Consider the following 19,199-nt stretch of genomic DNA (forward strand, 5'->3'; position numbering starts at 1 on the left):
TCTGAGTGAGTCAGTGGCAAAAACATACACTTTTAGTGGACACACTTGACTGGTGCATTTGTCCTTGAGGTTTAACGTCAATTTACATTACAGCCATTGCAGCTCTTTTCTTGAATATTTTCACATTTAACTCTGAATAAAGGGGTTTATTTCGCCAAAACCAGTGATTATTGGAAAAACTAACAAAGACATAAGATATTTTGAGCCAGACTATTGCTATGTTTAGGCATAACTTGTAGGCTTATGCAGGATGACAACCACTCCATCCGGCTAAATCTTTGCTAAACTGCTAGAAGCGTCAATGTGTCCAAACTGAAAGCGAAGATTTCTTCACACTTAGATCCATGCAGTATATCACTTTATTTAGCAAGAGCATTTGTTCAGATATACTGAAAGCTTGCTAAATAAAGTGATAAATTGCATGGACGTAAGTGTGCGGAAATCTTTACCTTCAGTTTGATAACTTGCAGGCTTGAAATCAAAATGATCAAGCAAGAAAACCCCAGTTTGACCTTAGATTTGTGTTATAGGTCGACCGCCCCCGGCATCACTTCTATTTGTGTGTGTGCATGTGTGTCTTAAGTGTTTTAGGGTTAATGCAGGAAACCCTGACCTCTGCAAGTCATGTGACCTCTGCATGCTTCTACAGAGAACAAGAGAAGTTTTGTGGATAGAAACTGCTGACTCCTTTTTTTCTCTTATTCCCTCATCTCGTCTTCTACTGTCCTGTCACTACAGCTCCCTCACTTTATTTGTTTTTTTCTGCTCCCTCTTGCACTGCCCTTCTATCTTCATGCTAAACTCTTTCTGCCCAGTTAATCTGAGTTTATAACTTCTTAAATATTATTCTTTCGCCTTTTGGCGTGTTGTGGTTATAAAACAATCTGTTCATCCCTGGTAAAATAAATCCTTAGAAAGGAGAAAGAAATCAAAAGTGGAGACAGAGAAGTGGGGAATTAAGAAGCAGATAAATAAAAGACAAGTGAAAAGATAAGAGATAAACAAGATGTTCTTCAGTTTCCTTGAGGAGAGATATGATAACACTTTCAAAGCCTCATGGAAACCTAAGCTTTGACAAAAAAGAAGAAAAAAAATACTGTGTGTTAGTTTAGTATCAGGTCTTTGCCTTTGAAGAAGGTTTGTTCCCATTTGTCTTTGGAGAGAATGGTTACTAGCCTCACTATGACCTTTCAGACTGTTTTCATCTTCTGTCACCCTCCACCTCCTCCTCTTCTTCTCTCTCTATCATTATCTTTCCGGCTTTTTCTCTCTCCACCCATCCCTCCATTTGTTTTGCTCATCTCTATCACTGTCCAGCTGTCCACCCTCCAAAATCTCACTTTCTGCCTTTAACATTTTCTTTCAATTCCATTCTTTTGTTATTCTCCAATCCCTCAATTCTTGCTTGTAATGCTACACCTTCTTCCACCTTTGTATCATCTTTCGTTGCCTCTGCCTTATGAATGAAGGAGAGAGGGTACATAGGAAGAAGGAATATAAAGTTCAATGAGAAATAGGCCAGGACCACTAAGCCTGTAAGCCAAAGTGAAGACAGTGTGGAGAGAGAGAGAGAGAGAGAGAGAGAGAGAGAGAGAGAGAGAGAGAGAGAGAGAGACCATACATCCTATTCAGAATGCTAGAATGGCATTTGTATTTAACTACAGAAGGCTGTCATGGTGCTTACAACCGTTCTGTAGTAGTATGTCAAGCAATATAAGATAACTGCAACAGCAACTGTAAAGCAAGTGTCTCTAATGGTGGTGAATTACAAGGCAATGTCTTCTTCTATGATTAATGTTTGAAAAAGAATAGGCTGCGAGTGCTGCTGTGTGACCAACAGAGAAGAGTGGGACTCTGTACTGTACCACGTCAATAGTACAGGCAAGACATGAGTCTCAGTTTATGATTCGTTACCATGGCACTGCAATCACACCCACTGTGCGCATGGCTAGGGTGCTAACTGGGAACAGGCCCACATAGTCAGTCAGTGTTGAATGTAGTATTTGTTAGTGTGTGTATGTATGTGTATGTATGTGTGTGTGTGTGTGTGTGTGTGTGTGTGTGTGTGTGTGTGTGTGTGTGTGTGTGTGTTTATGCAGGGTAAGGCAAGAAAGGCAATGTTAGCATAATGGAAAGGATGACATTTATCCCACAAATTGCCTTGAAGTCAGCAAAATAAAATCCGGTCCTGGCAACAAGGCTGTCTGGTGAAGGAGAAGGGATTCCGGGAGAGGAGGGGAGGGTAGGGGAAAGGAGGCGAGGCGAGGCAGACAAAATAATGTACAGTGTTGAAAAGGCTTAATGACAAGGGGAACAACTTGTTTTCTCAGTTGACATACCAACTGAATTGTAACTGAGAAGTTAAAGATTTGATCCTGGCAACAGCTAGGGAACGGTGCAATCAATTGCAATGAAATGCTTTTGTGTAAGTTAGTTTGACACAAACTCCTGTAGCCGCCCACCCACGAAAGGCTTCGTCCACTGGGGACCATGAATGTCTGTACAAGATTTCATGGCAATCCATCTGTTAGTTGCTGAAATATTTCAGTCTGGACCAAAGTGACGGATCGATCTTGCTGTTCCTAAAGCCTCGTGTGCAGGCTAAAAACTGTTCTTTGTAATTTACCTGATTTGTCTCTTAATCTTGATTCCCCCTTCATGTTGAGGTTCCTTTATTCTGTTGTTATTTAGTCAAATTGTGATCTCTACTGATTTCTGTACGTGCACATGGCCACCAGAGAAGACAAATAAAGCCTTTGATGTCTGCTGTGGGAAGTGCAGCATGGCTTGCTGCTAGGCACCAGAATAAAAGCTAATGATGGGGGATAGGTCACAAACACAGGGTTAGCTGTCTGCTCATGTGTGTATGTTTACAATTCCTTGTTTGTAATAAGCGAGTATGAAACTTATTGACAAGACACAACAATGAATCTTTTTCTTTCCTAGCTTCAACACAGCTCATCTATAAACCAAACCCAAGAGTAATCCCAGCATGGAAAGTAGTGCCAGGATGCTCTTAAATTAACATGGGTGCTAGATTTTGAAATCAAAAACTACTGTTCAGTTTTAGTAGAATTACAACCAAATCTTCAACAGTGACAGGTGCAATGAGCTGCATTATGCAGGAGTTGGATGGCTGCAAAAAGGACCTGATTTGCCATCAAGCTCTAATTGGTGCAAAGATACAACTAATGATCGTTAAGTGGGAAATGATAGCCCCGAGCTAACTTTTCTCACTCCATAAGGATATAATACATAATTCATAGCTAACAGCTGAGCAAATGAGGACAAAGAGAGAGAAAGAGAGAACAAGGGAAGAGACGAAAAGGACAAAAAGGAAGAGGGCCAAGGAGTCTGAAAAATATACAAAGTGTTTGTGTGCGTGCATGGTGAATGATGGATGCACGTGTCATGTGTATTCACGTGTGGGTGTGCATATATATGTGAATTTGGAGGCTTATGTCTGCATGTCCACACACATGTGCACTGTGTGCACGTGTGTATGCTGTTTGGCAGGCTGCTTGGTGTGTGAAACTGTGATTGAGGTGACAGTGAGCCCGTGAGGATAGTTAGCATCCACCAGACACACACAAACTCGCTCACATAAACACACACATGAACACACGCACACAAGAACAGCAGCTGTTGCTAATTATTAATTCATGCTCAAATTCCTGTGAAAACTCAATGTGGCAATGAACACTGGGGACAGGAAGAGAGGGAGAGAAATGGAGAAAGAAGGAGAAAGAGAGAGAGAATGATAAACAAAGAGGAAGAGAGAGATGAAGAGCAGAAGACAGAAAATTATGAAAGAAAGACTAAATGGGAGAGTGGGAGGCGCGTGTGTTATTGCTTTAACTTCATGTTTTCATCATAGTTTTCAAGGGATCAACTATTGATAGTAATAGTAATAGTAATAGAGCAGCACTGTACCTTTTGTCAGTGTGAAGGAGACTCGGATGTCACATCCTTCTGGGATTGCACTGCAACAATGCAACAAGCTTGCAAAACGTGTCTCCTAAAATGGCTACATCTGTCTGACTGTTATCTTTACAACGCAAAAGATCATGCATAAAATTGGACATGTTGATCTCAACTCTCAACTGAAAAATTCTATGTGAAGAGAATAGATGTCGATGTGCTCTGAAGGAGTGTAAGTATAAGGATAATGACTAAAGCATTAGCTGTTAGCTCTGCAGCTACAGCAGTTCAACCCTGTAGTCCAGCCCTGTTACACAAGTTGTGACTGGCCTGTATTGGCCATATGTTAAGAGAGAGTATGACTGCAGTTTCCAGTAGCTCTTACTGTACTACAACTTGACTTAATTACATGTTATTTAACTAATTAGCATCACCATGCCAGATCTTAAGGTTTGCCATTAAATGAAAAAGTACAGTACAATGGTTGCTGCTAATGGAAGACTTAGATATGATATAAGGGCAAGTGAGGTCTCAAAATCATTTTCTACTTTTGTGCACTTTCTTTCTGGTCTTCGTGTCTGGGTCAAAATCAGTGCCGTAATGTTAATATGTGTGTAATATAACTTAAAAGGTATGTATCTATCCAGTTCTGGTTTAGTGGTGCTCAGAAGACAGTGAGTGTAAAATTGAACAAAATGTGTCCTGACTAAAGGGGAGCTTCACAGATCACCAGCAACAAACATGGCTACTGCTAAAAGAATTTCTATGCTCCATCTGGAATCTGGGGTAGAAACACAATGTTCAGTGGAGTCCATCAACACAAAGAACTGTTAGGATGCATTGTTTTAAAGGACTTTTTATTTATGTTTCTAAATGCCTTCAGCAACTCTAAACCTTGTGACTTCAACTGTAAATAGATATATTTCAGTTTTATGGATCACACCACTGAAAGACATCTATTGGTTGACATAATTTCCCACCTCCTGGACTAATTCAACCCTTTCAATACCGGTAATTAGAACTACATGGTCATCAAGCCAGAAACAAGGATGTTTATTTTAGTTCAACTATTTTTAAATAGTAATTACCAAGTCTTAATTACTGTCATAATAAAGACTTTTAAACCTCCTCCAGTTAAATTGAAGAAATTGACATCAATCTTACAAATCTAACTCAAAAAAGCAAGCATCAGCCATTTTGGAAATTTCTCCTTGGCTACAGGCTCTTTGTGTTTTGCTGAAGCAACGGGTGCAATCATAATAGCCTTTTCTTGACATTTCCAGGCAATCAATAATTACATGTGCTTGGAATTTTGTGAATTGCCTAAAGTGCAACACGTTTCACAAAGACAGGGAACTGCTGGCTTATTAGCTACACAAAACATTAAGGCTTTGAGGCCTGATTCAAAAACAGAACAATACTAATACAAATATATGGTGACATTTGAGAATGCTACAGTCAAAGTTATTTTTGTCCAATGACATTTCACTGTTACAACTATACAAAGAGTTTGTTAACTTTTTACTACTTTGGGATAAGAACATGATTGATATTTGGAAAAAAGAAAGTTGGGACATTTTAAAGTTGTGTGTGTACGTGTGTCAAAAATGTAATGATGAACTTAAATGAGTTAACATAAGTACAGGTAAAATTGATAATGGGAGTGTACATTCAGTAAGTGTACACACACACACACACACACACACACACACACACACACACCTGGTACAATAAATAAGATATTCACGCAAACTACAATCAGAGCATGTTGCCTTCACATCTTCCTCTACATTAATTGGCTCATTTATAGTTGCACCTTGTCTTACAATGTCTATGTTTTAAAGCGATTCACTGATCTAAAAAGTGCCAATGTTTTACCAGTGTCAAGCTCTAACTGTGAACCAGCTGTAGAAGGTGTTGAGGCTGATTTAACAGTAAATTAACACTTCACTTAATGCTAACATCACAAGTAAACAAAACAGCAAGGCTCTACTGTTGAGGTAAAACAAATCTCCAAATCACAGTGACAGTTACAGTGGGTTTGACAGGAGCTATAAAACTACTTAATACTCAGAGCCTTTTGAAATTTCCTTCCCCCCTCCGCTAAATCATGCTTTACCTGCCAATGGCAAAAAAACATGTATCGTATACATAGCATAGTACATTGCTGTGTACTGTCTTCCTTGTTTTAAATGTTTGAGACACTAGTTCTGCCTCTGAACATGTATTAAAGAATGGACACACAGGAACTCTGATGATGAAGGCAATTTATGTATTTCCACAATTACTTTATTATGCAAAGCACAGCCCTGGTATAATTAACCATGGGTGCATGGTTTCCAAAGACAAGAAGAACAAAGACAGACACATTTTTACAATTAATAATTCTTTCATAGTTAATTAACTAGTCATGTATCTCCAACATGAATTTGGGTGGCCTATAGCATCCAAACTAATTGCTATGTTTTTATTGTTTTTAATGCCGCTCCCATATTTCTACAGCAGAGGTGGCCAACCATATGCCACAAATACCAATGGTCTGAAGGCTTAGGGTTAAGGAATATAGGCTCTGAATGAACTCTACCATGGCTCCTTGATGGGATGTATTATAGAACGATATAGGACAGACAGAAGGTAAAAATATAAGAAATTATGGGATACAGGCGAACAAGATGGAAATAGATGAGAAAATGAGACAAAAATAACAGACTGCATTCTGACAGAAAAATACTGTGGTACAATGAATATGCATTAATCAGGAGAGGTCTGATCAGTCTTAAATACAACCATATGTACAGTAGAAAGTGTGCTGAATTTTGCCCACATGCATGTTATCAGGCCTGCAAATATGCAGCAGCCACATTAAAGTCATTTGCAAGCCCCTTACTGTTGGTTTTTAAAAGCCATTTTGATGATTCCCTCACTAATTTCATCAAGACATTACTAAACCCTGTTTGGAGACTTGGCTGCCATAATCTGGAGTCCTTTCTGCTCCAGCTCTGCACTTTTGTTTGATTTGTGATTTGGTTTATGAACCTGCAGAGGCTTTAATGGAAGAGACACACACTCTCTGATCCCCATTATCTACCTTCTGCTGCACAGAGAGGCAGATAAGAGGAGGAGGAGGAGGAGGAGGAAGAGAGGAAAGAGGCTAAAAATGAGGACCAAGTCATGGCCCTCATTATCAAATCCCATCATTGGTGGGAGAAAGAGGCTGAGGGGGAGATAGGCGAGGGAGAGGGGGTGTATTTATGAATCCAACAAGAGAGAAAATAGTGGGATGTTAATGATAAACTGAGATAGGGAAAGAACAGAGAAGGAGTGATTTGCCAACAAAAAGAAAGTCAGGGTCACCTATGGAGCGAGAGATAATAGGAAGAACAGGCCAGGCCTCTGATGTGCATGTGTGAGGGGATGAAGGAGCCCGGTCAGCCTTCATAAGCCATTGATTTACACAATCCCAGTCACCACCTAATATTTCATCTGTGCTACATTTGCAATCTCCCATCCGCTGAGGCCATGAGCCATTACCGATGGCCAGGATCACAGCATGGTGGCCCCCTCGGAGTAATGAGATAGAGAGAAGTGGAAAGTGAGAGACAGGGCAGGCAGGAAAGAGGAGGAGGAGGAGGAGGAGCAGGAGGAAGAGGAGGAAGAGGAGGAGGAGGAGGAGGAGGAGGAGGAGGAGGAGGAAAGAGTAGAGGACAAAAAGGGGGATAATGGAAGAGAAGAGGAGGATGGGTATGAGGGTGGATGGAGGTTTCTCAATATGCCATTATGGAGCATGAAAAGGAGAAAATCAGAGATGGGCAGAGCGCGAGTGATTGAGATGGGGGTTGAGTGAGAATACAGGTAGAGAAAGACAGAGAGAGAGATGGAAAGGAGATTGCTTTTCTCTAATTATGTCCCTTTTCACTGTCAGAGAGATGGATATAAAGCTAATTCCGACTGCCCTCCCTCTCATCCCCATTTTTTTCTGAAAGCCTGTACTGGTTTTCTTTACCCCTTTCACATGAAGCATGTTAGAGGCTGTTTTCATGACACCAAAATGAACAGATGGCAATATCAGCCCTTACAAAAGAGACATTTTGTGGTTGCTATCACCGTGACAACAACCCTCGACGACCCGCACAATGTACTTTGCTTCTGTTCTGTCTAAGGCAAAACTCCATCTCCCTCTTGGTCCACCTCTATCTGTCCATTCATCTGACTCTCGTTACCCCCAGTGTCTCTTTGATATCTGTGTTCATTCACACAACCTTAATCAATGGTAGCTATTGAAGCTCATCATACTACATCTATGCAGCCCTCAGTTGGTCGAATAGATCTTAAAATTGAATTGGCCGCACAATACAGCTCATGTAAAAAGGGAATTCTCTTTAATGGATAGCATGAAAGCAAATGCAAACACAACGCACAGATGTAAGATATCACAAATGGAAATCCACACACACAAAGCATTTCATTTATATGCTTAAGTGAAGTATGAAGCATAATCTTACCACCATACATCAATAGCCCCGTAATTGGAGCATTTCTTATTAAAAAGCATATTATATTGTAACTTTATGCCACAGATAAAAGTCCTAATTATTCCATTCTGATTATATTTGATTAAGTCTTTCTCTCCACACCCTCAAAAAATCACACAATCTCATTGAAGGGGTAATTTCCTACTTCAAAAGCTAATTAAGCCAATCAGAGCACAAAGGACTGGCTGAAGCCATGACCCAGCATGTACTACATTTAACGACCCAAAATTGCTAACAAAGTTTAATTTTCATTCCCCTTTTTTGCAAGGTGATTCATGCGTACTTTTCCCAGAATAGCTACATATTCAGACCGAACTTTTTCTATCTATCCATTAAAACATGTAAACTATATCACAGTGAATATATAAACTCTTAGTACATGTATATATGTCATGTATTTGGGAGGTTGCAGCAAAAAATTGCAAAATTGGAGATATGTGATCTTGCTTGGACACTTGCAATGTGCACTTTTCACAGCAGTCTGGTGCACCGCAGAGAACTATATAAATGAACTGCAAAGTCCTAGCAAGGGAAAGCCCCTCTGAAAGTGCCCAGAATGAGTGGCAGGACGCTCCGAACACGACTCCGTCTTGCCATCGCCGCAGGAACAGTGAAACCCGAACGAAGGGCTCTGATAGGCCCAGTGGGGAGGAGATTGCTCTGTCCCTGATTGGATGATTAGGGGCTGCGGGGGCTCAAATCAGCCGTTTGCAGGAAGAGAGTGGTTTGGTTAAGTGGATTGGCACTGTGCGTGCTCTGTGTGTGCTCTTTGTATGTGTGTTCCTTGCTTGTGTCTTGTGTCTATTTCTATGTTTAAATGTGTGTATGTGCGAGCTTTTCTGTCTGTATGTGTGTTCAGCAATAGGTGAGTCCAGCTCAATAAGCGAGGTACATTTGCAAAGGAAAAAAGTAGTGACAGAGGGGACTGAAAAACTAAACAAAGGAAGGAGTGAGGGCAGAAGCAGAGCTCTCAGTTGGCTGAACGCATTTAGAGAGAAAAAGCACTAGGGAGGAGGAGAAAGGTAGTTTGTGTGAGTCTAACTAATGATGGTTTGGAAGTAAAGATTGATGGATGTAGTGATCCAGGGAGAGGGAAAATACCATATGTGGAAAATTTATAAAAAAGAAAAAGAAAATGAAAATGAGAGAAAGTAGGAAAATAGTAGTACAGGTGTTTGAACAAAGAACAGTAGTTATTTTAGTCAGCCTGTACCCATGACAACCTAGTGACTGAGAGATGTGTGTGTGTGCGGGCTGCCTCAATCATCTGTTCATACACGCTTCCACTGCAACTGCTGTCATTACTAGCTGGTAGGATGTGAAATAGGTTTTAGAGTCTTCCATTGTTGTGAAGTCACAGTTCCTGCTAGCCTCTACAAGCTGTCTGTGTGGACTCAGCAGGTTTGTTCTGTTTTATTCTTTACAATTTGAATCTGGGGAGACTCTTTCCACATGAGATCTAGACTCAAAGACTCCCAATACAGTGTTCGACATGTGGAGAAAAAAAAGGGCATGAGATATTTTTTTTTGTACATTAGAGGCTTCAATCAAGCATAAAGCATTATTGTCATATGCCTTAGGTTTATCTGTAGACTCATGTGCTCATATTTCTCGTTGTAAAGAATCCATTGTATCGTTACGCTGTAGAAAAGTCCTAATTATTCAATTCTGATTATATTTGATTAAGTCATTCTCCTCACACTCTCAGAAATCACACAATCTCATTGAAGGAGTAATTTCCTACTTAAAAAGCTAATTAAGCCAATCAGAGCACAAAAGACTGGCTCTTGCCATGACCCAGCATGCATGACTTTTAATTATCTAAAATTGCTAACAAAGTTTTCATTTTCTTGTGTTTTGTGATGTGCTTCATAGTTACAGTATGTGGCCTAAGAATGTGTTTGTCCAGCATGAGTATTGCACAAAACCTCAAAACCTTGATAGTATGATAGTGCTGTTGCGTATCTTTACATCAGCTGATTTTTCTATTTCTCTTACATTTTTACAATGTCTGTATTTCTTAGAAACCCATGAACAAAATACAAATGGTGATAAGTGTCTGCTTACAAAATCCCTCCCCCAAACAGCAGTTATCCAATCATAGCTTGGCAAAGCTTAGCAACCGTAACTTGACAGCAGGTCTGTTAATCTTTGGATTTCTTTGCATAACAATCCGGGGGGGCTGTAGACAACTCCAGAAATCTCACGAGAATTATTCTCTATTGAATATGTGTATCTATGTGTTCTTGTACCTTGTCTATAGGCAGTGCAGTGCTTTTAGTAGTGCTAAAACAGGCCAAACACACCCACTGATTGCTCCTATAACACTGTCCACCACACTGTAGCTCATTTGCTCATCCAAAACTGCTCATTTCAGCTAACGTTAACACTAAGTAGGTCTTTGATTTAATATTGTAGGTATTCATTGTTTATAGTCAGTTCCAGTCGTCCACCACACTCTCACACCACTTACCTTTTTGCTCTCTGCTCTCCTTTATTTGGTTTATTTACTTGCGCAGCACACAAGTAACATAATCAGTCTCTGTTTTCAGTCATAAATATCAAATCATCATGTTTACCAAAAAAAATATTTAGGAGAACTGCTGGCAGCGACTGGATCTGAAGACTTTAGAGTAGAATCTTTACATCACCTACTATATCATTTTAGTGGTCAACTGACCAACTGACCCTGACAAACTTGGTCCAGTCAGTTGTCACACCCAATTGGTGACGGCCAGTTACAAAGATGTCTCCCATTCTGACCTTCATTTTGTCTTCTCTCTGCAGATTCTAAACACTCATTTCTGGACATCCTGTGTCCTGCTTGTTTCTCTAGCTGTACAAGCCTGGAGCATGTTTAAAACAACTTAGCTTTTAGAAATATTTTGGAATCAACTTACATGATCACAACCTGCTGTGGAGACTTGACCTCATTCTTGTGTTTACTGCCTTCCCATCTCATAAGAAAGCCTTTCTAACCACGTGTTAAGCCATTTTTCAAAGACAATCAGCCCACAGTTTACAGTTTATATCTATTTGGATTCTACAAGATGTGAATATCAACCAAATTGTTTAAATGTGAATGTTAATGTTGGTTTTGTTGCTGTACATTGTGTGTGTGTGTGTGTGTGTGTGTGTGTGTGTGTGTGTGTGTGTGTGACAGAGTTGAGCTTGTAGCCTACCGCCCTGCTTGATTGTTCCATCCCTATTGTTTGTTAGTACATGTGTTTGTGTACGTTTTCTCCTTTGAGCTTTTTTTTGTGTGTGCAAGGGTGTTCGTGTGTATGATGTGCTTGTATGTGTCAAGAGTGTGTAATTTTCAGTTGTGTGTTCTGTTCTGTTGTGCAGTTTCTTCACAGTAAACATCCATTCAGTCTTTCTCTCCAGAGGGACAGTGGACCATCTCAGTACCTACTGCTGTGATTCCACCAGCTAATGAGCCTGTCTGACAGACGCACACAGACTGGAGTACAGTCTCACACAGATGCACGCACACACGCACGCATACACACCTAGTTCGATATACACCCAAATGAGCGTGTACTCAAAAAACACCTCACACTAAACACAGAGACACACATTTCAGAGTAATCGTATGCATGTCTAATCCCCTAAAGGATTCAGAAAACATACTTTCGGGGGCGAAAAAATCACATGTATCAGTCACTGCAGTATGTGTTCTGCATCATCAACAACATCAAACCAAAACTCCACTGCACAATGTGTCTAATTAATCATATGTTCAACAAACCGGTCAACTCGCTCGAGGGAAGAATGTGTCACTTTATCTGTTCAGCTGTGACAAGTAGAGAAAGAAAAACAACTATTACCCTTAATATGGTTTTGTTCTAGCACGTGACTGCTGGAGTTTAAAATGTCGGGGTTAACAGCAAAGATGACACATCCTCAAGATGTAATTTGTGTAGCTTTATTGTGATGATTTTGAGTGAATGTGTATGTTCCTAAGCTTTGGAGGCAGACTTTTCTTTGCTTGTCCCCTTAACGTTAAAATGAACACTCAGTTAATAATAACAGCTCAGTATAATAAATGCATCTTTTTTGATTGATCTTTTGTTTGCTTATTGCCTTGTTCACATTATAAATTATTTCAGAGCTGCCACATGGAGACACAAACAGAGCCAGCATAACTACAGACTAGAAGTGAAAACAAACTAGGTAAGTCTGTGTAGTCTGTGCATCTGATTGCAAACCTCCCATTTGCCTCCCTGTGGAGATATTCTGGCTAACTGAATATATATATATATATATATATATATACAGTATATTGCCAACTAGGAGGAGATCCCAATGCAGACCCAGAACAGATTCTGAAAGAAAATGGACTGCAATGGAATTACAGTAACGCATGACTTTATAACGCATTACTCCCAACTCTGCTGATAGATAAAGGTAACAGACAAAGGTAATTCGTGTATCAGCCCATAACATTGCTTCACTGCATACATTTTAGAGGTAAAAGATACAAAATCAAACTGACCAAAGCTGTTTTACTCAATGAGGGATGCAAATTTTAAGGTAACTGTTTGTTAGACAAAATGTAGTTTTTGCATTAAATGCCACCTTAAGATCAAAGAACATTGCTTCTGATAGAAAAAAAAAAAGATTTCTATCCCTGGTTGGACTCCTAAGAGTAAAAAGACAAAAACAAGTTAGGAGATGCAGTTATATTTATAGTAAACAATTTACTGTAAAACACTTTGAATCACCACATGGTACTAAAGTTATATGAAAGCTGAGTACTACATACTGTATGAGACTAAGAGCAGTGGTCCTGTGGTCCAGCAGGGGATGGCACAGTTCCTGCAGTACTATACTAAAAATACAGGCACTCACGCTATTGTAAAGCACTTCTGTATGTAGTCATGAAATCTTCATCTGGATTGAAAAACAGGGAATATAACAAAAGTCTTTGTTCTGGCTAGTTCAATGGGGAAAATGCTCTGACCCTGGGTTATTTTCTTCTTCTCCTAAAACATTTATCTTCCCATTGTTTGTGAGTGCAATTTGAAAATCAGCAGGCTCTATGTAACTTTCATAGCGTGGGAATCAGAAACAGTGATTTCCTAGGGTTAGTAAAGGAATACTGTGTATTTATGAGATATGGAGATACTTACTGCAGCAAGTCAAGCACTTAAAATTAACATAAACGTCTGAGGCTGCATCTTCAGAAAAAGAGGAAATACATTGTTACTTTACTTATTATTCCCTGCCGAAAGCAATTAGTTACACTACTCGTTATATTACTTTCGCCCTCAAGTCGGTAATTGTGTACTTTCTCCCCAAAGATTCCGATTTATGACGATTAAAATCCAGTTTTGTTTGTTAAAAATCAAAGTAATGTAAATATTTCCAGCCACTTAATATAAGTGTTTCCATCTTCCAGTTTCCTCCATGGACCAGTAATATTGTAACTAATAATTCTTGGGGGGTAACTGTAATATTATTACTGAAATGTATTAGTAATTAGTTACACTACTAGTTACCAGGGAAAGTAATATTATTACTGTAACATTATTACTAGAAATGAGTTACTGCCCAACACTGAACAAAAGTGACTTGGGCTGGTAAATGCTCCCTCTGCACAGACTGAAGCCATTATATCCATCTGCTTTATTCAAAGCCAACAGAAACAGTAAAATATGGGAGTTGCTAGTTGGTTTGTCTTGTGTGACTTTGTTGTTTTAATTAAATAATACATCTGATCTGACTGGAACGCTGGGACAGGCAACTGAGATGAACCCGCTGAATGTGACCTCACAAACCTGCAAGCTGTTTGGCGCTGCAGTGTTTGGTACTTTGATGGGACAAACAGTGTTTGAAAATGGTCCAGAAATGTCACAGCCATTATTCCCATTCATTCTCTCAAGTGGTGTACACAGTGAAGGAAGGACTCTTTGTTTTCCACTGTCCCACTAAATGTCTTTACCGTAAGTCATTGTTTGTGGCTATACAGGAAGAAATGGGGAATACCAGATGAGGTCTATGTTCCATGATTGCTATGGATGATAAATTGATTAATGAATGAAGCAATCCTTTCAAATTGTGGAACCCAGAAGGTATTATCGCCAACCAAACTTGCCAACCAACATATGCCAATATGAGTCAGTGCTTCACTTAACTGGCAATTTTTTGAGCTTGCCTTTCTGTTTTAAACATCATAAAATATAGTTCCTGTCCTGCTGCATGTGTTGCTTAGCAACAAGTAGCTAAACACCAAACAGCTGATGGCAAGAAAAGGTATGCTTCACAAGGCTGGGCTAAGAGTATTAAAATCCTGACCAATTTTAAAGCCTGTTTTCATCAGACACGGAGAGTAATTTCACTGATTGCTCTCACATCGTGAACTTTTGTCAAATTGCAAGAATAGACAGAAGCACTACATCCTACGCAATGCAGTAATATTAATTAATATATAATTTTCACAGTGGAGAATGTGAATTTATACAAGGCCAACCAGACAAAGTGGACAACTGCCCTCAGGTCGGAGGCTCTTAGGTTCGCTATATAATTTCTTTATGGTAACATGATTAATTGCACATTTGTTATTAGTAGTAGTTACTGTCATATATTGTTATGGAACCATGATGAGTGGATATGAACTCAGATGGAGAGCTCTGCGTGTTTCAACTTGATGTTTACTGAATGCTTTTACTACCACATTGTTACAGGTCATTCAGCATTCTGTTAATTTAACAGCACCCCCACAGGCTAAAAACATCACATTCACCTGTAGAGCACAGAATAAACTGAAACGGTATGGCTCCTGCTCAACAGGGGCCTTAGACACTCTTAACTCTCACACTCATTTTCACACATCTTACTTCCCTTGAAGCTGTCCTTGGAACCGCAGGCTACCAGCTTAGGTGTAGGTAAAACTATTCCTCCTCTGTTGTTCTTTTTTCCTCCTCTCAACATTAGTTGATTTGGACGTCCAGATTCTAATTATTTTTAACAGTAACTCACAAAATAAACAAAATAAATTCAAGCTCTTAAGCCCAAACTGTTGCTTACAGTTTAGAGCACTCGTGTCACAAGTTTATTATTATTCTGTTCAGCAACTAGAAATTAATGGACTCCTGCCAGCTAATCAGAATCATGAATTCTCACCAGCCATAAAGGAAAAGAACTGTCTTTCCACCAATAACTGTAGACACATACTGAATAACATATTCAAATTTCACAACACTGAGAAATTTTTGCATGCATAGAGGTACATTTATTGTTTTCCTCAGTGAAATATAACCCTAGTAATGGAGGATATTAAATTCATGCACCGCATCAGCCTCTTCTATCTTTCCCACACACACTGTATGTGCATATGTGTGGCTGTGTGTCTCTCTCTCTGTGGGTTAGAGAAAAGGAGATGGTAAATATGTATTAGGAAATATTAGTCTGACTAACAGTGTGTGTATGTCCATGTGTGTTGTGTGTATGTGTGTGTGTCAAATAATCTAGTAGTAGATTATTAAACCAGATTATTATACATTATTATACCAGAACACACATGCAAGAACATACGTACAGTATACACTGGTAGAGGCAAAAAAAACGCTGCAAAAGTGCCCTCTTGGATGGTAAAACATAAAAACGTGCCCTCTACAGTGACCTAGCGTACAAGAAAGTGTGATAGAGTGCCCTCCTGGGTACCCTTCCAGTGGAGAAAACATGATAAATTGCCCTCTAGGATGCCTCTCCAGTGGAGAAAATGTGATGGAGCACCATCTAGGGTGCGCTTCCAGTGGAGAAAACATGATAAAGTGGCCAATTGGGTGCCCTTCCAGTCAGGAAGTCAGGCACTTCTTATAGGTGACATAGGGCGCTGGTGTGCTCAAAAAAAGTCCTCAGTGAGTGATCATCATAGTCAGAACATGCTAGAGCATTCCAGAGGGGAATCACGATGCTCCCATGCACAAAGTGAGTTCCATAAAGAAATTTGGTATACTATGGTATTTGATATGGAAGAACCGAGCCCTGACCTCAACCCCATCCAACACCTTTGGGATGAACTGGACCACCGACCAGTTTCTGGCTGCCTTTAGGAGGCTGAAGAAAAGGAGGGTTTGCATTGAACTTGATTTTGTTGCATCTCTCCTTCCATCTGTGCATCACTGGTGCTTCTTTTGGCCCTAACATAAGGAAATAGATAAACACGAACAGTATTTAGTAGTGCTGCTTGTGCTGCTTGTTTTGTGCTGCCAAGAAAATATATCCCACACACACATCTAACACAAACTGGTACACACACACACCATTGTCACCTCCAATCTTAATCTTTTCACACATGGGTTTCTTCATTATTATCTGTACCTTCACACATATATAGGCTATACACCTCCCAAAAGGGCACATAGAAAATCTTCGAAGTGGCTTACATACGCTACAATACCGCGACATTAGCAAGTGAAATGAACCAAACAATGCCACAGCATGCCTATCTCCCCCTGTGCTACTGTAATAGACCAGGATGGCATAGCCTGTTACACACTGAAACTCAAAGACAGAAACCTGATTGATATCCTAAATCCTTTAGCGAAAATAAAACCATTCTGATTTTCCATCACACTTTTTGCAAAAGCCTACACACAGTGCTTTGCATTTGGCATGACAATGGGTGGATGTGGTGCAGAAATACTGAAGTACTGTGTACATTTGTCAAGGTTTGACAGAAAGGGAGGCTGATCAGAGAATGAAGCCCAGCAAGGTTCACTTGAATGTAGCTTCTATTGTCTGGGGCTTAATAAAACCAGAAAAAAGAAATGAGTCATATTCTAACACACTGTGCTACTTTTTAATGATAGTATGACATATTCATACAAAATTAAAAATGATTGCTGAACTGGAGAATGTAAATTTGCAAGTGGACCATAGAACTTAAAACAGAGTATGTGTAGTGTAAATATGTGTTTGTGGGTGTAAATCCCAAAGAGCAGAGGGCTTACAGGCACTGTTAACTGGTAAAAGGCCATTACACATGGAGTGAAATATTGGACTGTGCGCCATTTCTGGGACCAGCTGGGACATTAAAGGGTCCTGTGTGTAATATTTTGGAGGATCTATTGGCAGAAGTGGATATTCACCTGAATATCGTTATGTTTTTGGGCTTAGAATGAGACTTTTATAGCCACAGACACTGCTAGTTGCCTTCTATGCCACCATGTTGAACTGCCATCTTAGCCCAGAAGGGACAAACCAAACACTGGCTCCAGATAGGCGCAGTCACTTTTTTGGTGGGTTATGTGAGGGAGTTTCAATCTGCAAGCTAGTCCTAGCTAAACCCGGCATTGATACTATATTTATGTTTTCATTTTACACATGGCGCAATGAGACATTACATTAGTGTAGTTACCTAAACAACTGTAAGATTATTCAAGCTGACCAGCAATGGAATTCATGGTGTATTCATAGTGTTCATGATCAAGCACCTTTGATGCAGGTGGCAGAAACTAAATAAATAGAGAATAATGTTGAAAGGAAGGAAGTGTGGATCAAGGAAGGAAAGAAGGAGGGAAATAAACATCAGGGGAAGTTCTTAAGTACCAGTTCTAGTTTGAAGCTGACTATTCAAGAATGCCATCTAGTGTTGACAGGTGGAAGCACTGAATAAATTCAGTCTTGGCCTTCTGAAGAACCCAGGTTCATTAAATATACTCGAGCAGAATAGTGAGCCCACAGAAAAAAAACATATAACCCCATTTTGGTTCCCTGAATAATAGTTGAAGAGACATTGATGGAAATGTACTTTGTAATATAAAGTAATTCTGAAATTTTTCTTTGCTGCTTTTTTCCTACAGTGTTATTCCATTAGCTGAAATGTGCTCTGAAAGAACCTCCTCTCTCTACATCCATCACTGATCATTATGGCATCTTAGCGTAATTGCCCTCCCCCTGTTGTGTGTGCACACTCGCCGGTCCTGAATGCCAGCAGTAATATCTCTGGTACAGAGAGAGAGAGGGAGAGAGAGAGAGAGTCAGAGAGAGAGAAAGAGAGATAGAGAGAGAGATATGCATAACCAGCTCATTTCCACCGCCAATCAAATTACCTGACCCAGCCGCAATACATCACTGCCAAACTGTTTATTAAACAAAAAGCCATGATTAAATTATTAATGACAGAGATTAATTAAGACCCCATGCACCACATATGCACACGCACGCACACACTCTTGCAAAAAAATGCACGCTCGAAGGCAGGCAGTAAGGCATGCACGCACTTGCACATAAATCCATACACCTCATACACACACACACAGGCAGGAAGCTAATACACACACGCTCACATGCCATTACTCTTTTACACACTCTTCAAGTACACAAATGGATGCACAAACACACAATAAGTTACAATGTCCGCAGCTGCTCGAGGAGAGGGGGAGTGGGAAGGGGACTAATTTGACGTATAACTTTTATATGTGCAGCACATACAGAAGGAGGAGTTTGCCGGCTGAGCAAACAGTAAACAGCATCAACAAGAAGTCAACAAACAAAGCAAACAAACACCATTAACGAGCTCGTTGTCAGCAAACTTTTCTTGATGTTACCATGAGGGTTTGTTTATGGTGGTGCTTATGCTGCTGTAATGGTTTGTTAGGGGTAGCATCTGTTGCAGTTTGGGGCCCAGCGTGCTTGTGTAGTTTTGTGCGAGCTGAATATGAGTTCTTACTGTAGACTAGTGTGTGTTGTGTATGTGCATAATTTTTTGTTTTAAAAAAAAAAAGCCTAATTTAA

The sequence above is a fragment of the Dicentrarchus labrax genome, unplaced genomic scaffold, assembly GCF_905237075.1.
Source record: "Dicentrarchus labrax unplaced genomic scaffold, dlabrax2021, whole genome shotgun sequence".
Taxonomy (NCBI): Eukaryota; Metazoa; Chordata; class Actinopteri; family Moronidae; genus Dicentrarchus; species Dicentrarchus labrax.